The sequence below is a fragment of the Marmota flaviventris genome, chromosome 5 (assembly GCF_047511675.1).
Source record: "Marmota flaviventris isolate mMarFla1 chromosome 5, mMarFla1.hap1, whole genome shotgun sequence".
NCBI classification, from domain to species: Eukaryota; Metazoa; Chordata; class Mammalia; order Rodentia; family Sciuridae; genus Marmota; species Marmota flaviventris.
This window is the reverse complement of record NC_092502.1, coordinates 150230277-150254740: the sequence shown is the minus strand read 5'-3', so window position 1 is coordinate 150254740 and position 24464 is coordinate 150230277. Positions and strand designations below refer to the sequence as shown.

At 35.1% G+C, this 24464-nt stretch overlaps 1 pseudogene; it reads left to right on the top strand.

Annotated features, from left to right (window-relative positions):
- Nucleotides 1-21392: 21392 nt before the first annotated feature.
- LOC114093462 (large ribosomal subunit protein uL30 pseudogene) lies at nucleotides 21393-22153 on the top strand (annotated as a pseudogene).
- Nucleotides 22154-24464: the final 2311 nt, after the last annotated feature.

Here is a 24464-nt window from a genome sequence, read left to right as displayed (position 1 = left end):
GTATAACTATCACAAGGCTGTAGATATTTTTTCTAAAAATTTATTCCTTAACCATCCTTCCTAGATCTTCAAGTTTGATCAAATCCATTGGCCAATTCTAACTTTAAATTCTGAAATCATGATGGAAATTTGGACCTACTTTTTCTTCCATTATGTGCAAGGTCTCTGGTTTAATTCCTAGGTCTTTGATCCACTGGGAATTGAGTTTTGTGCATGGTAAGAGATAGAGGTTTAATTTCATTTTGTTTCATGTGGATTTCCAGTTTTCCTAGTACCATTTGTTGAAGAGGCTATCTTTTCTCCAATGTACATTTTTGGCACCTTTGTCTAATATAAAATAACTTTAGTTATGTGGGTAAGTCTCTGTGTCCTCTATTCTGTACCATTGGTCTACCAATCTGTTTTTGTACCAATACCATACTATTTTTGTTACTATTGCTCTGTAGTAGAGTTTAGGGTCTGGAATAGCAATGCTACCAGCTTCACTCTTCTTGCTAAGGATTGCTTGGGCTATTCTGGGTCTCTTATTTTTCCAGATTAATTTCATGATTGCTTTTTCTATTTCTATTAGGAATGTCATTAGGATTTTGATTGGGATTGCTTTGAATCTGTATAGTGTTTTTGGTAGTATGGTCATTTTGACAATATTAATTCTGTCTATTCAAGGACAAGGTAAATCTTTCCATCTTTTCAAATCTTTTTTAATTTCTTTCTTTAGTGTGCTGTAGTTTAGACCTCAACTTCCTTAATAAGACTCCTATAGCACAAGAATTAAAACCAAGACTCAATAAATGGGATGGATTTAAACTAAAAAGCTTCTTCTCAAAAGAAACAATCAGTGAGGTTTATAAAGAGCCTACAGAATGGGAGAAAATCGTTATCAGAAGCACATCAGATAGAGCACAATTTCTAGGTTATATAAAGAACTCAAAAACCTTAACACCAAAAAAAAAAGTAACCCAATCAATAAATAAGCCAAGGACATGAACAGACACTTCTCAGAAGAGTATCAATCAACAAATATATGAAAAAAAAATGTTCATCATCTCTACCAATTAGAGAAATGCAAATCAAAACTACTCTAAGATTTCATCTCATTCCAGTCAGAATGGCAGCTATCAAGAATACAAACAACAATAAGTGTTGGTGAGGATGTGGGAGAAAAGGTACACTCATACACTGCTGGTGGGACTGCAAATTGATGCAGCCACTCTGGAAAGCAGTATGGAGATACCTTGGAAAACTGGGAAAGGAATCACCAATTGACCCAGCTATCCTACTCCTTGGCTTATATCCAAAGGACTTAAAAACAGCATACTATAGGAACATAGCCACATCAATTACCCTAAGTACATGTATGAAGACACAAATGGTGTGAAAATACTTTGTGTACAGTGACTTGAAAAACTGTGTTCTATATGTGTAATATGAGATGAATTGCATTCTGCCATTGTGTATAACAAATTAGAATATATAAATAATAAAAAATTTTAGAATCAGAGAAATCCACACTTGCTTATTTAGAGAGTTGTTTCATTCCTGCTCATAACCTCCACACAGTTTATTTCTTTAAAATACTGAGGAATAAAAGAAAAATAAGAAGAAAAAAATGATGGACAGTAAATACGAGTACAAAGACAAATGGAGGTGTCATGTTAAGGGGTATGCAATTTGTACTGCAAGTTAGTAATCATCAAAAAAGGTGCCAAAGATCATATACCAACATTACCTCAAGTACTTCAAGTGAGCAGTCTGTTATTATTATGGTCTCCAACAAGATAATGACCCAACTCCAGAATGTAAATCAACAAACTTCTGATGCTACAACAAAAATCTGGCTACAGCAAGCTGTACAGTTAGTGATAACATTAAAGTATATTCTTTCACTGTCCTCTTGTCACATGAAAACCAGCAAAAACCTGTTCTATGACAGACATTTTAAGTATATTTGACCTAGTACTGAATTTATGTAGCAATAGTAACAATAACATATTTAACATTTCCTACTTGAGGATAGAGTTCAAAGCACTTGATATGGATTAATACACTGAAACCTGCTTACAACTCTATGAGATCGGTAATATTTTTCTCATTTTTTAAATTTAGAAATAATGTAGGTAATTTGCTCAAGGGAACAAAGGGATATGGAAAGTTATTTCTCTGATAAATCTAATGAAGTATTTTAGTAAAGAACCCAGGAAGTCTTGTTTTAAATAGATATTCAGGTTGTCAACTCTGAAAAGAATCCTTTAATGTGTTACAGTAGGGAATAGCTAATTTGAATTTTAGATTAGAAAGGTAGCTGTTAGTCTAATAGAAACAGCTGGTTTGGGGAAGGAAATATTGGGAGAAATCAAAGCCTCTTAGAAGACTCCTAAAATAAGCCCATGAGGATGAAGAGGGTCTTACTAAAGCTGGAGAAATAAATTTTTTTAAAAAAAGCAGATATCAGAAATGTGCTGAAGACCAAATTTAGTTTAATAATTAAGTACCCCCATGGGCCACACACTGCAAAAAGCACTTCACATATGTAATCTTGACAGTAACTAGAATCTATATGGACAGTTCTGCAGTACCTCACCTCAAAGCAGGAAATGACACCTGATCACATCCCAACCCAACATTACCGAGTCATATAGATTCTACTAAAGATTTTGCATGGCACAGAGTGCTCCGCCTTAATCCATGTAGTCTAGAGAGATTAAGAGACAATTCTCTCTTCACTTCTCTAACTCCATGAATGCTGCTGCCTCTGGGTGACAGCCAATCCCCTGCGCTCCTGTGCTCCTACATCTACAATGGCAATGGAAGAGGAATGCAGGGGGGCAACCTGCAACAGATTCTGAGTAGTGCCATGTTTTTATCCCCCAGGTCTGCGTTTCTAAATGTTAGAGACTCTCTTGCTATTTTCTTGGGCACAGTCTGGTTCCAGGCTACCTTTTCATCTCAGCCTTAGACTTTGTTTTCCATAGTTCAACATGGATCCACCATTACATTGTGAGAGACTCAGGGGGGCTTCACAAATGACCTTATAATACTCTTTGAGCCCTGTTCTATCATTTACAACAAAAACAGGAACCATTAAATATCCAATTAATTTCTGTTCGAGGTTGTGTCAAGATGAGTCATTATGAAAAGAAACAAGTAAGACTACCTGGTGAATGATCTGAGAGGCATTTTCTGGTAACTTACTGGGCAAGACAGGAAAAGTCTTCTTCCTGCAGGGGCCCTCACTGAACTAGGTTAAGAAGGATCAGCAACTAGTGTTCTCATACATACTGTGAGACACCTATGCCCCAGAGTAAATTATCTACATATGGACTTGTTCTCATGAAAGTGTTAGAGAGGGGAGGGAGGCCAGGGAGGGTCCTTATCCTGGAGTACAAGCCCATCAGCCCCTTGCCCTGTTCCTACACACTTCCTCTGCTGAACTGCTAGTACATTGACCAACCAAACCTATACATTAATGCAATCAGAGTATACATTAAGTATTTGCTTTTATTAATCTTTTCATACCTGGGGAAATTTTTTTCTTATAATGTCCATATTTTATTTGATCCATAAGTTAACCCTATGACCACATGAAGTAAATTTTAATATCCTCAATTTTATAGATAAAGGATTTTGTTGTTGTTGTTTGTTGCTGTTGTTTGGTTGATTGGTTCCAGAGATTGAACCCAGGGGCACATAACCACCGAGCCTCATCCCTATTCCTTTTTTTATTTTTTATTTTGAGGTAAGGCCTCACTAAGTCCCTGAAGCTGGTCTCAAACTTGTGATTCTCCTCCTTCAGCCTCCACAGTAGCTGGGATTACCGGTGTGAACCACCATGCCCAGCATTATTGGTAAAGTTCTAAGAAAATAACTTTCCCAAGGCCATGAGTGGAACTGATTAAGATTTCAACTCAAGTCTTTCAGCCTTTGGAGAATAAGAAGGAATATTGAGGGTGATTTTAAATGGTCTTACTTCAATATCTAAGATGACAATTATTTGAGTAGAAATATGGATCACAAGAAGAAAACATTTTGGGCTAAAAAATGAATTTAGTTTGAGACATCTTAACTGTCATGTACAAAGGAAAATTGTAAGCTTTACTAATTGTGCTTCATCAAACTGATGGTAATGTACATGAAGAAAGTAGCTATGTTAAAAATCTTGGTGTACTTCAGAATAACTGGCACAAAGCAATTTACACAGCAAATGATCAAAGCATATTTAATTGATTAAAGTAAAAGCATAGAAAAATAAAGAAAACATTGGGTTAGAAATATGAAATTGGAAATCATTTACCAGTGACACAAAAGAAGCTATATAAGTAAACAATTTCCCTAAGAGATTAAAGCCCAATTCTTTTTTGAATTATTCATTCAATAACTCATTTCAGCATTTATTTATTCATTCACTTGAGAACTTACTAAAAGTACCATTAGGGACACAGATAATTCTTACAGAGAAGGTTATCTCCTATTTTTATGGAGCAGATAAAAAATAATTGTTAATTATTGATAACTTATTACAAATGCAACAAGTTCTATGAAGGAAATGAAAACAGAATGCTCTGATAGAGAGTAATGAGAAGAAAGGATAAGAAAAACCCTGCTTTAAATAGCAGTCAAGAAGTATGTCTGTGGGAAGGAGATATCCAAGCTGAGAACTGAAGATGTGACCGAAGCCAGACGCTGGAAGCCTCAGGGAGACAGTGTGAACCATTTGTGTGAAGGACCTAAGCTGAGGAATAGTCTGGGCTTTTCTCAAGAGATGACACTAATTTGACTTCTGCTGTCACATAGGTAAGAGATCAACAAGTCTCTGGAGACAAAAAGCTAGACAGATATGAAAAGCATTTATTTGAGGCACAGGAAGGCTGTAGAAGCAATGGGACTGAAGGAGATAACAGTTCAGAGAAAGAACCTTGGAGAGGTGAGCTGAGGGTCTGCCATAGTCTCTGGGGGCACATGAAGTGGCTGTGAATCAGGCACAGGTAGTGAGCCACTGCTGGGGGCCAGAGAAACCACGGGGCTGTTTTGGTTATATAGGATTCCAGTGATAAAATGGGAGAAGTGAAGGGCCTCAGGCACAGGGGCATGTTCTCCCCCAAACACTGACATAGATTTCAAAGATGCCAAACAGAAGGCTAAAACATTAAACCCAAGCCTCAGAAAAACAGACAAGTATTTGCCACAGTTTCCAGGTGCTGAATAGCAGAAGATCTGAGAGGAAAGGAACAAGTAAGAATTCAGTCCTTGGGGGATTGCTGAAATGACTGACCCTGGCAACATCCAGCCACATTTTTCACAGAGGCATTTGCCAATATGGGGTTATCAGCACATCTGGAGGCTGAACATTCAATCTGCATCACCAACAATGAGACATTCCTGGAGGGTAGGTAGTGTGATAAAAATGGGGACTTATGGGACATCAGCATAGCAGAAGTCTTCCTCAAGACATCTGCCAATTCTGAAGCCACATAAGGTAGAAAGCTAAAGAACCAATTCAAACACCTCGTGGAATGTTCTAAAATGAGATCATAGTGATGACTGCACAGCTCTGAAAATATACTAAAGAGCACTGTACACTTAAAACAGGCAAGGTTTATGATTTTTAAATTATTTCTTGAAAAACCTGCTAAAAAAGAAAAAAATATTTTTTAAATTAGAGTGAAAGTTGTATTATGTCTCACCATGGATGAACACAGTGGCCTAGTAGTAACTGAAATCCTGCCTCAGCCCACCTCAGGCAGTAGACTCTACCTCAATCTGCTTAGTCAGGAAAGGGTGAAAGTTTTCTGGTGGAGAATAATGTCAACTGGAGCTATTACTTTTTTTTCTAAATGTATAGTGCTTGATATTTAATCAAAAATTACTAAGCATGTAAATAGGACCACAAAATGGTTATATAACCAATAACCCCCCAAAATTATAATAATATACGCAGATTTTCATATGACTCAGATATTGGAGTTGAGAGATAGGACATTAAAATAGCTGTGATTATTATGTTCAAGAAGTTTTTTGGGTTTTTGTTTGTTTGTTTGTTTGTTTTGTTTTGTTTCTGTTTTTGTTTTAAAGGAGGAGGAAAAAGAGGAGGAAATAATACCACTGCAGCTACATCACATAAGAGTGAGGTATTAGATTGAAAGTAAGGTTTGGTCATGCAAGAACTACCCAGAAGAGAGAAATAGCTAGATTTAAGAGGCGTGTTAAAGGTAGGATCTGCAGGACTTGCTGGTAGATTTGATGTAATTGATTGGAAAAAGACAGACACCAAAAATTAAGTCTCAGAATTCTGGGTGGAATGAAATGAGACAGGATGGTAAGGAGAATCCCATTTAAATTCAGAGTTTTCCTTATAATCACCAAATAGTGGCAAAACAAGAACTTTAGAATCTAAGGATCCTGACTCTTACTCCAGTGCTCTCTACCATACTAAATCAACTTTCCTTTAGAAATTCTATTCAGCACTATTTTGTCTGTCTGTATTATACAAACAATGCACAGAAAAATGTTTGGTTAGGATTCCACTTTCCAAGAGTGGTCAAATGTTAATTTTGTGGTTTACCATATGGGTGGCCAATGCAAATGCTTTCAGAGCCAGGAAATATAAGATGGTGAAGATGAAGTTGTGTGATCATAGGGAACGGGAATGGGGAAGAGGCTCTTTTGATGAAACTGCAGTGTACATACCATCTAAAGACACTCTGATTCAATTTTTTAAACTATTTCAGTGACTTTTCTGGCCACTTAAAATAAGTTTATATACAGTTTACCAACTGCCGCTAAGTAAATGCAAATGTTCTTAGTAATACATTATTTTGCCTTTAAACATAAACAAAAAAATAGATGAGTCCTGTCTGAGAACCCTCCTTCTGCTCTGCCTCATATTGAAAATGGCAACGTGTTTGTAATTCCATGCATATCTGTATTCAAAATAGAAGTCTAAATTTGATTCCATAAGCAAACAGAAATCTAACAGAGGGCCATGCCTAAACTAATGATGAGAAATGTGGTCCAGGGATTATGATTAATCCAACCTTTTACAACTAAAATCCAAATAAATTAATTGGATTAGCTTGCCTGATGCATTTATTGTTCCCTTGAGATTGAATCCTCAACCTCATCACCCAGGGAAGAGACAACAGAAAGAGGAAGAGAAGAATCACAAAGTAGAAGCTGCCAGGGATACATCAGCATATGAGTATTCAACAACAACAACAACAAAAAATGATGTGAAAAGAACTACTTTGTAGCTATTTTACTAAATTGCTTAATGATCAAAGAAAATGTTTAATTGTGTGTGTTTCACTGGGAAGCCTTTCAAATTAGATGCTTCTTGCCAGCTTTGTAATTTCTAAGTGTGTTAATATAGAACCAAATCTGCCAGGGCATCAGCATAGTGCGCCTTTGACAAAATGCCTGGATGTCTTTTACATGCTTAATTTTTAAAAATGTATTTACTAAAAGGACGAAAATTGAATCAATTAAGGAATGTATGAAGCAATTAAATAACAATGAAATATCTCACAAGTATATGACCCACAAAACTGTTGTTATCAAGTTAAAATTTTAAGTTTTATTATCACTTTTGCATTGAATTTTCAAACTTTTCATAACTAATTTTTCTTGTTCTCAAGATACCTGTTATGACTTGACTGTTATATAGTTTGTTATAAATATAGCTTTTAATGACTGTAAGAATGTTCTAGTTTCCCCCTTCTGCTTGGAAAAGTATATGAATGTACAACAAAAATGCTATTGTGCATGTAGAAAATCAAATACAGGCTTTATAACAGTTCATCTGAAAAAAATATCAGAATTCTAAGGAATAACAATCTTAAAGTGAGCCAATACTACAATAATTGCCATTACTATTTCTACTGTTAGTACTATTAGTACTGATGATAGTAGTAATAATAATTCTAGTCAAAGTGATATGATGTGTTCATAGACATCTTTATTATAAATAAATCTTTATTATAAATTTTTTAAAAATTGCACAAATATTTTTAAATTTTATTTGTTCTTAAAAGTTAGCCAAATATTCATGACCCAGAAGGCAAATCAAGGTGTGCTGAACTCTATAAACCTACTGAGTTTCAGGATAGAATCAGAACAAACATGTAGGTGATCAGTTTCTCTATGTGCTTAGTTACAACATAAAATGTCACACATATTTTAGACAACCAGGGTCAGTTTTGTAGCATGAATCTAATGGTGACTTTGCTGTAACCAAAACCTTTATAAAAAGAACACTGCTAACTAAAGAGCAGCAGATCCTAAACTTGGGTTCAGCTAATCTGCTAGCTTAAGAAATAATTAATATTCTTGCAGAATGAAATACCCATGCTAACAAAATAAGGTCTGATTCCAAGCTGAGAATTCCATCATAGTGTGTAAATGCAATAGTAAAATACTAACCTACAGTTATGCACATGGCAAGAGAAAGAGAAAACACATACAAGCATGCATAAACATATAATAAATTCTACACAAGATGAACATGCCTAGGAACACAAGAACAGTGAATGCCATAAGGCGAGAGAGAGAGAGAGAGAGAGAGAGAGAGAGAGAGAGAGAGAGAGATAACTTTGAAATAATAGCAAAACATTCTTCTCAGAAAGACTTGAAAATCTTCATAGATGGGAGGAAGATGAGAAGAAATACAACAATGGCAACAAAATAATGGCAGCTGAAATGCACTGAATGCCTACGTCACTTCCAAAGTGCACTGATTCATTTAATACAACAACTCACTGAAAGAAATAAAGGGAGGAACTGCAATTTTTACCTGGTTCCCATTAATTCACAGAAAGTTGGTTTAGCTTCTCAGTTTCCTGAGTTTGAAATCAGAAAACATCTCAAGACAAAATAAAATGGTGCCAAATGCTGGACTATGAGCTTCCCTGCCTTCTCCTGAATTCAATACTTATGGAACAAAGACAGGAAAATATGGATCAAGGATAAGCAGAGCTGAGGGAAAACTGAAATCACAAAAATGAAAAATACAATCACCAAAATGAGTGACAGAATAAGAACCAACTAGTGAGAGAATTTGTGAATGGGAGGATATTAGCTAAGTATGTACTCAGCACAAAAGAGAATAAAGAAAGAAAAAAAGCATTTGAAGATATAGAGATATATACAACAGTTCAAGAAGTTCCAAAATATAACTCATAATTGTTCTAAAATTAAAGAATTGGAAACATGGCTGCTAATTTTCATGACTTAAAGAAAGACAGAAGTCATCAGAAAGAAAATACTAAGCGTACACTAGAACAGAACATATTAAATCTTCACCATGCATTTTATTATATGGATTGACATTATCAGTGTGTACATCACTCTGGGTACCTTTTCTGTACCTGGCAACAGAGTTTTCCACACTAACCTTCGAACTGAGAGCAACTACAAAAATCTAGGTAATTTTTTTAGAACTTGGTACAGAAGCATCAGAAAACTATCAAGTGAGTGAGAATGTGTGGTACAAGTTCCAGAGAGTGAGGTCCAGAGTAGTAAGCTCTTCTTCTAGTGAAGCCACTCTGAAAATAGCAGCTGTGAAGAGCTTCATGAGTATCAATTCATGAGGTGGCAAAAATTTGAGTTCAGGAACCACACAAAAAACATAGTTCCTCATAAATAATTCATGGATTAACTGAACCTTCTATAGCTAAGACTTAGAAATAATGCTGAATTAGACCATATATAGGTCCATTAATGTCAAATAGTTAATAACTAAACATAAAAATAATCTTGAAACTCATTAAGAAAACGAAAGAATCTTCAAACGATCAACAATTAGCCCCCAGTTGACTTTAAACAGACATAATAGAAGGCAAAGACAATACTATGATAATTTTAAGGAGCAAAAAGAAAGCATTTACTAATATAAATTCTATATTCATCAAAAACACTTTTCAAAAATAAAAGAAATTAAAAATACTTTAAAGGAAACACAAACTGAGAGATTTTGTCATTATCACATCTGTGCTAAAATAACGAAAATTATTATCTAGATAGAAGTAATGCAAGTGGAAAGGCTAATGTGTGCTGAATACTGACTACAGAGACAATATGTGTAGGGAGATGTTTCCATGAGAATTAAAATACAATATGAAGACATTATGAGAGGGAAAATTAAATTTATGAAAGCAGAATGACACGATTTGAGAAGAGGCTCAATGGAGTTAAATTGCATTAAGGTCCTAGCATTTTCTGGAATGTGGTAAATGTATTGATTCATATTGGATTTTAATAACTCAGGAATGCAGATTGTAATCCCTAGATTTGTATTAACTAAACAATATTAAAACAAAACAAAACAAAAAAACAAGAAGTTAATAAAAGGGATCTTGTAATGATTAAAAATATAATTTAAAGGAAGTCAAAAGAACAAGAAGGAATTAAGAACAGGGCAAATCGGAGACAAACAACAAGATAGTAAAAACATGAATATGCCAGTAATTACGTTAAATACAAAGCAAAATATAATGTATCATTTTGGGTCCTACAGAAAGCAGGCACCAGGATAGGCTGTGAGATAGAAGGCATCAAGGAAAAGGAAGAGGAAACAGAAGTCTACAGGGAGTCTCTAACCACATTGAAGTTCTACCTGACACCAGTGGAAAAAAAAAAAAAAACTAAAAGGGAAGGTGGACCAAGGAGAAAGAGCCTCAGAATGCAATACAGTGCTAGGGAAGTCTCAGCCAGGTCCATGTGGAGCCCCAGAGCAAAGGTGGTGCATTGGACAGAAAAGGTCCTAGTGGCCAGGACATGCCTACTCATCATCTGGAAGCAGCCTAAGTAAAAAATGACCTTGGGTTGAATGCAGTAGCAGCTCCCAAAGCAGATGGGGGGCTGTCACACTCCTTGCAGCAGATTCTCTCTTAAAGACATGTCTGAGCAACCTGTCTCATAGATATCACTGTCTACTCTTTATGCTACATAGACCCATAGCAACTTCTTTTGGGCCTCGCTTACTGAGGGAAACAACAGAGGAAACTTACTAAGACAAACTGTAGAGCTGCAGGTGGTGCTCATTGTCTCCCTAATTCTGCATCTATTCTCAATGCCCCTCACCTCAGTTATCATATCTGCAAGTTTTTGTGCCTACCTGGTAATACTAACCACACCCTAGTTCAGAAAGGTCTGAGATCCTGGTAATCACACTCTTCTCACAACACTGTTGCTGCATTTGTGCATTCACAACTCTCATTGGGTAAAAGAGTAGTAAAAGCAACACTATTGCTCTCCATGCCCATTGTATAAAAGCAACCTCATGTTCTTAATTCTGGATGCATCATTTTGATTTCTACAGTCCCAAATCTGGACATAGCACTTCTGTCTTAGACTGCTGCTAGGTCTTTCTGACCTTATGATTCAACAGGTCTGATCAAATCCAGGTTATAATTAGAAATAGAGATGCATGGTCACTTGAGATAGTCACTTGGTACCTGTGATCAAATATATTCTACCAGGATTCAGTACAGGAGCTGTCTCTCAAAATGCATATAATTCTTTACTGACATGGCCTTTCTCCAAACACCAGAGGCCTGCATTTTAATTCTTCTATTGGTGCTCACTATAAATTCCATAATGAATCTTTTTATTTCACCTCAGACACTTCCAATACCACAGTGATGGTAAATCACATGGCACAAAGGGCAAAGGTGAGTGTGTCAAAGCTGGCAGCCCTTTTGTTACTATGTGTAGGCCAGAGTACAGTTGTTGGGTTGAGAACATGCTGTCTCTGGAACCTAAAGAAAACCAACAGACATTGCACAAAAATGTGTCCTTTAATTTGCAGAATTTAAAATTTTTAAATTGTGGAAGGGATATCCTGACACACCCCCAATTTCACCCCTAAAAACTTCTCTGAACAGTCAGGTCCCTGAATTTCCAGAAGGTGTTATCTCCCATTCTCTGCAATACCAAGGCCTCTAGCAGACTAGTTACCATTTGCTTGTCTTGCCCAATCAGCATGGTAAGTATAATGGATCAGTGTGGGTTATGTGGGATATCCAAGTGGTCCAGGTGCAAGGCCAAACTGTAAATCAATGATCCACATGGGATGCAAACTATTTCTCTCCTATTAAAAATGGAAAAGAGTATATTTGCCAAATAAAGGGCTACATTACAAATAATGTAACTGAGGCATTATTACTTTGCTCTGTCCATGACATATCTCGCATGACAGCTACAGTTGAGACTACTGCTTGGATGACACTGAAGTACATTTATAGCAATTCTTAAGCATTCATGTGATTTCTACAGGGGACGGACTGGCTAATTTGATGAATTTTTAAAACTTTTTTTAGTTGTTAATAGACCTTTATTTATTTTCTTATATGAAGTGCTGAGAATCGAACCCAGTGCCTCACACATGCTAGGCAAGCGCTCTACTGCTGAGCCATAACCCCAGCCCCTAATTTGATGAATATTATAGGAGCCACCATCATGTATCTTTTAACACTAATTTCCACATACTGCCCCCCTCAGGACTGTTTCATACCTAGTATCTGGGGCCTGAGGCTGTTTCAGAATCTAATATTTGTTCTTCCCCATCTTATTCACTCTTTTTTTTTTTTTTTTTTTTTTTTTTTGTAGTTGTGGATGGACAAAATGCCTTTATTTTATTTATTTATTGTTATGTGGTGCTGAGGATGGAACCCAGTGCCTCACGCATGCTAGGCAAATGCTCTACCACTGAGCTACAACCCCAGCTCACCCATCGTATTCACTCTTAAGCCACAAGCCAGAAACTCAAGGTGAGGGTTATCAATTGCCATTAGACACTCAGTGACAAGAAATGTGTCCATGGTGAGGCCGGCATTCGGCAGCACTCCATTGATTACCCAGCTCCCACAAGTCTCTACTCTATCAGGGAAGTCAGAATGACACTTCACATGTCTGGATATCAATGTCTGTTGGTCAGATTCTGTGTCCAATAGTCTTTAAAATATTTTTACTTCTTCATTTCCCCAGCATTCAATATACAACAGTCCGAGTAAATGGGAAGAAATCGAGATATTTTTATAGTGTAGTAGACACTTGCCATGATAGGGTTCATCATTTTGACCTGACCACCCCTAAATTCACTGTTTTTTCATCTGACAATTAGCTCAACAAGGGAAAAAAATGACTGTTCAAAGGCATCACAACATTAAATTGGGCAACCTTCCAAGCCTGTTGTTCCTTTATTCTTGCCTCCTTCTGGTATCAAATCCTCTTGTGCAGCATAATCCTCTGGTGGGTCTTCTGACCTCACACCGTGATCACCCAGAATGCTAAACTCCCGCAGTGTTTTTGCTTCCTCTACACTCTGCCTCAGCTACTTCAGCATTTCAGCATCACTCAGCCAGGGCTACCGCCTTCTAAGAACTATATTTCTAACAGCCACGCAGGATTTAACTTTCCCTATCTGCTTTGCTAGATGTTAATCTTATGTTTGGGTCTTTGCCAGGATGTTAAATCTTATATTTGAGAGAGTACCCTTGAATACTAATTCTTTTCTTTACTGTCTTACCTTCCAGCCCACTAGATAAAATATCCTAAGGAGCAACATTTAAGAACTTATAAGGGATCCAGAAACAAAACTATTTACAACTGAGATATATGCTATCTGAGATTTTCTTTGAATTCTCCAAAATAAAGCTAAAAACATTAAGATGTATATGTATGAGGGGGTAGATAAAATTAGAATACCAAAATATTGGCAATTATTAAAGTTGATTGACAGACACATGGAGATACATGTATGACCATTATTACACATTCTCACTTTGTATATATAGTTGAATTTTTCTACAATAAAAAGATAAACAACAAAAAACACATGAGAGAGTTTAAAATCTTTTGTTCTCCTATAGCATTTCAAAGCCAAAAGATTTTTGGATTTTTTAAATGAAAGAAGGAAAAAAAGTTGAAATGTAATAGAATTGGGCATCTTGAGAGAGAAGGAACAAGCAGAGGAAGAGATAAAGAGAAGGAGCAGATGGTAGGCAGGCTTACATAAAATGGGGGATGATGGAGATCCAAAACTTTAGTGTAATTTAAATGCCACCTGTCAAACATTGTCCACCTGTCATGAGCCATCCATGGACTGTGTGTGTGAACAGTTGCCAAATGAGGGAAAAGACTGTCATTGCAGGCTCCCTGTCAGGGAGTGATCGCATGATGCGGGTGCGCCTCCCCCTCTAGCTCTGCCTAAGATCCCACACAGCACCTAAGATGGGTGTGACTGGCCAGGATGTCAGTCAGTCTGCTGACCATGAGACATCAGAAGCAACACTCCACCCTTGAAACTTTATCCCCTTTTGATGTCTCTGCTATAAAATGAAGGAAATGTGGGCTCACAGTCTCTTTTCCAATGCTCTTTCCAGCATAGAAACTGACCCTTAAGGTCTCAGAGCCGTCCAATCCTGGGTTTAAAAACTACTCTCTGTATTGCGTGATTTTTCACCGCTTTCTTAGCTTAATATTGCAGCCAGCTCTTTTAAACCCAGTTCATCTTATCTGCACAGGTCGTTGGCGAGATCCATCTGCCTACACTTTTATTGAAAAAAATCTTGTCTCCACAAAGGCAAGTTACACGTATATAACTCAAGTGATCATATCACTTTATTCATTTTCTTTCTTTGAGCTCCTTTAGTCACTTTTAAAAATTATTGTCTGAATAAAGTGAATTGTGTGACCGAGGAAAAAGCAGCAAGCAACTTTTGTAGGTTTAGAAAAGAAGGCAAAACTCAGAAACCACAAATAATTTGTATTGCTAAAGTTAATGACAGTGAAGCTAATTTCTCTCTCTCTCTCTCTCTCTCTCTCTCTCTCTCTCTCTCTCTCTCTCCCCTACACACACACACACATACACACCCCACACACAGTTTCCCATCTCTGTGTCCCTCAGTGTTTCTTTAGTAAATTTCGTTTTGTCTTTATTTTTGTTAAGTAGTTTTAAAACTATACCAGAAATATATTATAATATTCATATTATAAAATATTTTACTTCAAACCTTATGAAAAACATTGTTCTTCATAAGATGATTTATGTATAGATATAAAAACGGGTAAAGATGAGATAGATATATAAATTATGGAGGAATAAAAACAGATGCTTTTGTATGTACACAGGATCATAGTTTACAAATTGGTCTGCAATCTTTTTATCCCTTATGAGCAATAAATCCTAACATTTTGTTACATCAGTATATAATGACCTACTTATTTTACATTTTATAGTAGGGATTATATTCTCAATATAATCCCTACTATAACCACAATATAATATTATTTTCAAATCCATTAATTATGGATCGAATTGTATCCTCCCCCACAAAAAAAAGAAACTTCATGAACTCCTAACCCTCAGTGCTGGTAAATATGATCTTATTTGGAAATAAGGTTCTTGCAGTTATAATCAAGTTAAGATGAGGTCATCCTGAAATTGGAGGAGGCTAATGTCAATGGAGTCCCCAAAATAGAAGAGACCCAGGGATGCAGATACAGGAGGGGAGGACACCATGTGGTGATAGAAGCAAACATGGACATGCCAAAGCTGCAAGCCAAGGAATGTCAAGGACTGATGAAAAAGCACCAGAAGCTTAGAATTGACCAAAGTTCCAGTGGGATGATGGTTCTGCTGACACTTTGATTTCAGACTTCCAACCTTCAGAACTATAAAACAATGAATTTTTATGGTCTTAAGCCATTCAGTGTTTTTCATTTTTATTAGTTCTATTTAGTTATACATGACAACGGGATTCATTTTGACCTAATTATAAAAGCATGGAATTTGCTTTAATTCAGTCCCCAGTATTTCCTCTACCCCTCCCCTTCTCCCTCCCCTTGATCCCTTCCCTCTACTCTATTGATCTTTCTTCTATTTACTTTTACTTGTTATTTTGGTTTTTACTTAGTGTCTTTTGAATATACGTGATGGTGAGATTCATTGTAGTATATCCATGTATGTATATAAGAAAATTAGATCAGATTCATTAGTTTTGTGGCTACTTTGCTATGGAAGTCCCAGAAAACTAGTACAAAAAATATTCAGGTTTTTTTTTAAGATATCATACTTAAATATGGTCTATATACACAGGGAATGTTTCTCTTTAGATCATGATATAAATCAACCAACTAACAATTCCAAAACATTCTAGCAAGAGATAAAAGTTCTTTTAAAAAAAAATATATATATATATATATTTAGTTGTAGATGGACATAATATTTTTATTTACTTATTTTTATGTGGTGCTGGGGATCAAACCCACATGCTAGGCAGGCTCTCTACCATTGAGCCACAGTCCCAGCTCTGAGATAAATGTTCTTAACATGCAGGTGGGGCTCATGTAAGATTGTAGAGGAAAAGTCATGTGGTTTTTTATTTACCTTATTATAATAATACAGATACATATATTTGGGAGATGTTCTGTATAGTATTGTGAAGAGATAACTTATAAAATTATTGATAGTTTTTTAAGATTATCTGGCAACCTCATTTTTGTAAGAATAATATGGTACTCTGTGTTAAGCTTGAATAATTAATATAATCATTTTAAAGGAAAACATTTTAGAGGCTACCAAGATTGATTTATTTTTATTACATTAATACAGATATTTTTATTCCAATTCCCATAGTTTTGAATACAAATTGGATTATATTATTATATGTTGTTCTATGACTTCATTTTTTTAGTTAACTATATGCTCTGCATATGTTTCATAAAAGAATACATGGTGTGATCACATTTTTTCATCTTCATTAAGTGCCATATTTTTAGAAATCAAGAAGGATCTAATCTTGGACTATTACAAATGACTCACTATTGAGCATCATTGAATATGAATTTCACATACATCTTTGTATCTCTAAGTATTAAGTTGCTAGACCTGGAGTTTCTGGGCCAACAAGTATGTATGATATATAGACCACAAATAAGAATATGAAAGGATGTTCAGCATCACATTTCATTAGGGAACTGAAAATAAAAGCAACAATAAGATACCATCACACAGCTATTAGAATGTTTAAAATTTTCACAATTCTGGCAACAGTAAATATTGACAAGAATGTAGAGCAATAGGAAATTTCTGTCATGGCTGGTATAAATGCAGAATGAGTTAGCCACTTTGTGAGACAGTTTGGCAGTTTCTTACAATGCTATATGTTACAATGCTGATGTCTTACTGTATGATTCATAAGTCATGCTTCTTGGAATTTTATCCAAAGGAGTTGAACATTTATATCCATATAAAAACTTGCACACAAACGTTTAAGGTACTTCTATTCATCATTGTCAAAAAATCTATAAACAGACACTTTTTCATTTGATATCATCCTATTTATTGATTCTTGATTTTACTTCTTGCTTAGAATGGTTAAAATTCTAACAATTCTGGAAACAGTAAATATTGAGTCTCATTGAAGGAGTCCATTCTTAAGCTGACAAAATGGAAAGTTAGGCCTACATTTTCCTCTAGTAGGAGCAGGGTCTCTGGTCTATTGCCTAGGTCCTTGATCCACTTTGAGTTTTGTGCAGGGTGAGAGATAGGGTTAAACTTCATTCTGCTACATATGGATTTCCAGTTTTCCCAGCACCATTTGTTGAATAGCCTATATTTTCTCCAATGCATGTTGTTGGTGGTGCCCTTGTCTATTATGAGATATCTGTATTTATATGGGTTTGTCTCTATGTCTTCTATTCTGTACCATTGGTCTGTGTGTTTGTTTTTGTGGCAATATCATGCCTTTTTTGTTACCATAGTTTTTTAGTATAATTTAAGGCCTAGTATGTTAGTTATGCTTCCTGCTTTACTTTTCTCACTAAGAATTGTTTTGACTATTCTGGGCCTCTTATTTTTCCAAATGAATTTCATAACTGCTTTCTCTATATCTATAGGTCCAACTTGCCATCATGTTGGCTTAGCAACCAACTTCTTCAATAAAGACTCCTAAAGCACAGGAAGTAAAATCAAGAATTAATAGATAAGATGCTATTAAACTAAAAAATTTCTTCACAGCAAAGGAAATAATCAAGAGCATGAGAGAGAACCTACAGAATGGGAGAAAATCTTTGCCACCTGCACATCAGATAGAATATTAATCTCCAGAATATATAAAGAACTCAAAAAACTTAACACCAAAAAAAAAAAAAACAAATAATCCAATCAATAAATGAGCAAAGAAACTGAACAGACACTTCACAGAGGAAGAAATACAAAGGTCAACAATATGTGAAAAAAATGTTCAACTTCTCTAGCAATTAGAGAAACGCAAATTAAAAGTACACTGAGGGGCTGGGGATGTGGCTCAAGCGGTAGCGCGCTCACCTGGCATGAGTGCAGACCAGGTTCGATCCTCAGCACCACATACAAAAAAACAAAGATGTGTCTGCCGAAAACTGAAAAATAAATATTAAAAAAAAATTCTCTCTCTCTCTTTCTCTCTCTCTCTTTTAAAACAAAACAAAACAAAACTACACTGAGATTCCATCTCACTCCAGTCAGAATGGAATCATTCATAATACAAATAACAACAGATGTTAGCAAGATGTGGGGAAAAGGTACATGCATACATTGCTGATGGAACTGCAAATTAGTACAACCATTATGGAAAGCAGTATGAAAATTCCTCAAAAAAAAAAAAAAACTAGGACTAGAATCACAATTTGATCCAGTTATCCCACTCCTCAGTATATAGCCAAAGGACTTAAAATCAGCATACTACAGTAATGAAGCCACATCAATGTTTATGGCAGCTCAATTCATAACAGCTAAACTACAGAATCAAACCAGGTGCCCTTTAACAGGTGAATGGATAAAGAAAATGTGGTATATATACACAATGGAGTATAACTCATCCATAAACTAGAATGAAATTATGGCATTTACTGGTAGATGGATGGAACTGGAGACTATCATGCTAAATGAAATAAACCAATCCCTAAAAATCCAAAGGTTAAATGTTCTTTCTGATATGTGAATGCTAACACAAAATTAGAGGGATGGGGAGGAAGAATAGAAGTTTGTTGGATTAGACAAAGGGAAGGAAGGAAATGAGGGGGGATAGAATAGGAAAAACAGTGGAATTAATGAAACATAACTTTCCTATGTTCATATATGATTATATGATCAGCGAAACGCCACATTATATACAACCACAAGAATGGGAAGTTACACTCCATGTATATGTAATATGTCAAAATACACTTTATTGTCAGGTATATCTAAAAAAACAGATAATATTTTTTTAAAAATCCATAAACAATCAAGATATCCTTCAACAAGCAAATGGATAAGCAAAATATAGTATATTCATACAATGGAATATTAGTCACCAAAAAAGGAAATAAGCTCAAATAATGAAAAAAATGGAAGATTCTTAAATACATATTACTAAATGAAATAAGCCAGTCTGAAAAACATTACACTGTGTATGATTCAAACTAACTAACATTGTGGAAAAGGCAAAGCCCTGGAGACATCAAAAAGATCAATAGTTGCTAGAAGATTGAGGGAAGGGAGGAAGAGATGGATAAGTGGAGCCAGGGGAATTTTAGGGCAGTAAAACTATTCCCTATGCTGCTGTAATGGCAGATTATAACATCCATTTGTCAAAGCCTATAGAATTGAACAGCACAAAATAAATTCTAATTGTATACTCTTCACTTTAGTTAATAATAGTGTTATCAGTGTGGATTCATTGATGGCAACAAAATTACCACACTAATGCAACAAGCTAATAATAGGGGAAACTAGAGGGACAGAAGGGATATATGCAACTGTATTGTCAGTTCGATTTTTATGTAAACCTAAAATTGCCCTAAAAATAGTCTTTAATTAAAAAAATTCTTGTGTGATTTTTTTTTTAGCACACATAAATTGGCACTGCTAATTTCAGTTGGTACTGCCAATTTTCCTTCATTTGAAAGGTTTAACTTATAGACAAAAAGAGACTTGATTATGTTCCTTTTTCCACTCCATAATACATTATTTATCATAATGTTTTCATTTTTGCCAATCTGAGAGCACAAAGACGCCAAGTACTATTTTGGTTGTATTCTTTTTCCCCCAGAATATTTAATGTGTAAAAGAAGGAATACTTATAAATGCTGGTCACATGTTAACTTTTCTAATTATGTGCTGTTAGAGAATAACAAATATAATTGTTGCTGTTTTGAAAGAGCAACAATTTAAAAGGGACCCTCAATTATCCATCAATATCCAACTGCTTACTAAGGTTGCAATCAATTAATTGTGTCACAAAAATAAATTCCAAGCAGATTAAAGGATTAAATATATTTTCATTATAGCTATAGAAAATTTTGGAAATAAGGGTGACAAATACTTTGTAAGCATAAAATAAATGAAGAAATTATGAAGACAATAACCCTTTGTATTTCAAAGAGTGTAGAATTTCAGCTCCTCAAAACAAACAAAAATATCATAAATATGAAAACTGTTCAAATAAGAGGGGAAGAATGGCCCAAATTATGGAATTGTGAATATTATGGGATGTTTTTCACCACCTCCTGTTAACTCCTGGAATTCCTATTATCAACTTCTATTATGTAGATATCAGAACTTATAATTCTATTTTTCACTTATGCTTCTTTCCTTTTTTTTCTTTTTTGAAACAGTTTTGCTTTATTTCTCATTCCCCGTTTGATCAAGGACAGTTTCTAGAATTCCTAAAAGAATTCATTAGGTCTTTCTTTATGTATATTAATTTAAATATTTATTTTATCTTTTGTGATTTTTAAAAAAATTTAAATATAACTTGAAATTTGATTTTTTTAATATTAATAAATTTGTGGTCTATATATCATACATGCTTGTTGGCCCAGAAACTCCATGTCTAGCAACTTAATACTTAGAGATACAAAGTTGTATGTGAAATTCATATTCAATTCACAGAATTTTATCTGTACTCAAAGAATATTATCAGAAAAAAATTGCTAATACCCTAGAAGAATATAGACTTACAACCCAAAATAATGCGTGATTTAAAGAGTACAAACACTTCCCCAAAAACGGTCAAAATGAACCACTGGAAATAAAATAATTAGAATAAATAGTCCAAGAAATTTTAAATAATTAGGGTAAATACACCAAAGAAAATAAAGGAAGAAATAAAGAGTATAGAACAAAACTAATTAAAATCTAAAATTTATTAATATTAAAAATATTAAATTTAAACTATATTTAAATTCTTTAAAATCACAAAAGATAAGATAAATATTTAAATGAATACACATAAAGAAAGACCTAGTGAATTCTTTTAGGAATTCTAGAAACTATCTTTGATCAAATAAAGAGAAATAAAGCAAAACTATTTAAAAACAAAAAGCAGAAATGAAAAATAGAATTATAAGTTCTGGCTCTTTTTCCGGCTGGAACCATGGAGGGTGCAGAAGAGAAGAAAAAGAAGGTTCCTGCTGTGCCAGAAACTCTTAAGAAAAAGCGAAGGAATTATGCAGAGCTGAAGGTAAAGCGCCTGAGGAAGAAGTTTGCCCAAAAGATGCTTCGAAAGGCAAGGAGGAAGCTAATCTATGAAAAAGCCAAGCATTACCACAAGGAATATAGGCAAATGTACAGAACGGAGATTCGGATGGCTAGAATGGCAAGAAAAGCCGGCAACTTCTATGTACCTGCAGAACCCAAATTGGCATTTGTTATCAGGATCAGAGGTATCAATGGTGTGAGCCCAAAGGTTCGTAAGGTGCTACAACTTCTTCGCCTTCGCCAGATCTTCAATGGCACCTTCGTTAAGCTCAACAAGGCTTCAATTAACATGCTGAGGATCGTGGAACCTTACATTGCATGGGGGTACCCAAACCTGAAATCAGTGAATGAAGTGGATATGGCAAAATCAATAAGAAACGAATTGCCTTGACAGATAACGCTTTGATTGCTCGATCTCTTGGTAAATATGGCATCATCTGCATGGAAGATCTGATTCATGAGATCTACACTGTTGGAAAACGCTTCAAAGAAGCAAATAACTTCCTGTGGCCCTTCAAATTGTCTTCTCCAAGAGGTGGAATGAAGAAAAAGACCACCCATTTTGTAGAAGGTGGAGATGCTGGCAACAGGGAAGACCAGATCAACAGGCTTATTAGAAGGATGAACTAAGGTGTCTACCATGGTATTTTTGTAATCTGGTCATTAATAAAACAGTACCTGCTCTCAAAAAAAAAAAAAAAAAAGAATTATAAGTTCTGATATCTATATAATAAAAGTTGATAATAGAAATTCCAGAAGCAAAAGAAAAGGAAAATAAAGACAAGGAGATATTTAGTAAATTTAACAAATAAATGCTATAATTTCTCCAGAATTAGAAAGATGAATATCTTCTTATTGAAAGAACACATGGAGTATCTGTGGACAAAAATAAAGAATAATGCCATTGTTAGCATTTTTCATATAACTTAATTTAATCCCATAATTTAATGGGATAGTTCTTCACATATGGCTTTGAATCCCATCATTTTTGAACTCACTTGTAAGCTGATGTTCAGCTAGAAGATGCAGTCCAACCATGTGAGTTACTAAAGTTTTAATATATTTCCACAGTGTTTGGGAAGGGTTGCTGCACTGGGTCTCCCCACTTGCCCCTAGCAAACATGCCTTCGCTTCAACCCGTAGGCTTTCTCAAATTTTGTCAGCTGGAGGAATATGTGTGATGCTGTCAGAAAGTTCCGGAACTCTACTCCAGCAGGATGGCATAATGGCTGATACATTATAATCTGTGCTATACAGGTTGTTAAATATTTCCACTATGCTCATGTCATTGCCTTAAAAAAAATCATCACAATGCCCATGTTGTGGCAGCAATGTGATCTATTCAGATATCCTCTTATTATTGAACAATTTGGATTTAAAAGATATTTGCGTTTTATAATTGTAAGTATTTATAATTATCACTGTGATGAGCCTCCTTGTTTCGTTGCTTATTGGGAACTTACTATTAGTTCACAAAGAGTGAATGCTGTTAATGTTATTAGCATTTGTTGCCTAATCCTAATACTTTTTAAATATGGTATTTGGTTGAATTAAAACCAATACAGCAAAGGAACTTCCGAGACCAAAAGGGTCCTAAAAAAAGAAAGAGTTCTTCAAAATAAGTGTTTTGTGACAGCTAAAAGAAATATGTACAGCACTTAAATATTTTATTGTACTGTGTTTGTGTTCACGTATGTATATGTGTGTGTAGTGGGATCAAACCCAGGTCCTCAAGCATGCCAGACAATTGCTCTTCTACTGAGCTACACCTTCACACTTCAACATTTAAAAAATTACTTTCTCATTATATATTATTTCATTTGATATTCAAAACAAGCCTGTAGAAGTGGTAGGACAGACCTTACCATCAGTACCTTGTTTAAAACAAACTAAGAATTTATATAACTGACTGAGCTTTCTGAATCCATTCTATTCCAGAACTTTCCGTTTGGTATAATGTTATATAAGCACATTGATTAATACTGACCCTTTTCAATTGAATGCTGCTGTAGACTTATTCTCATCCTTGTTCTTAACTTTGACATTACAAAAATGGCCACTTAGGAGCTAACCCTGACTATAATCAGACAGTGGTCACACTGCCATCAAAGTCAGGTGACCTCCTCCATTCACATAAATGCACTTCAATTTCTGACGAGTTTAGACAGACCATCATGAATTATTTTCATTTCTAATATGACAAGTCATGATATCACTTCCATTCAGCTTGTTAAAAATAAATACTGACATGCCCCCTTGAAAGAAATATGTGATAAACTGTCCTAATAATCCTAATAGACAACATGGCATGTATTTCAGGAATTTTTTTCACTCTTGATGGAACTTTCATTTGGCCTCAACCTTTCATTCTTACTCACCCACACAAATTTGCATCCTTTCCTAACCAAGACCTCTATTCTTTAGTACTGCAAGTGTTTTTCCTAAAAACTTTTTTTTTAATTTGACAGTTCTACCTTGACAACACATTTGTTTCCATACAGATCCGTAATGTCAATTTGGTTCCAAACACATCACATCATGCATTGCCAGCCTGCAGCACCCTTGTTATTTTAGAATTCATTCTGCTGAAAGCTCAGAAATCACTGTAGTGCGTTTGTAATCCATGTTTATTTTTAGTTTTATAACTTTCATTAGAAATCACAAATCTATCTTCACCCAGCTTACACTTGTGTTCTGTCAAAAAAATGTTCATGCCTAGAGAGCTTCAATGAGCATGTTTTGAAAATAATTGAAGGCACTGTTCCTGAGGAGGTATGATAGCATTAGAATATGTTCATCCGTTTCCCTCCTATAAGATTAAAAAAGTTCTATGAGTGTTTGATTCAAGTCACCAAACAATAGCAGATGAATCTTTCTCTAAAGATAGAAATTATAAAATGAGTGTATTAAACTATAGCCCCAAAAACAAGATAAAGAGAGAAAAATTCAGGAGAAAAAGTAATTGCAG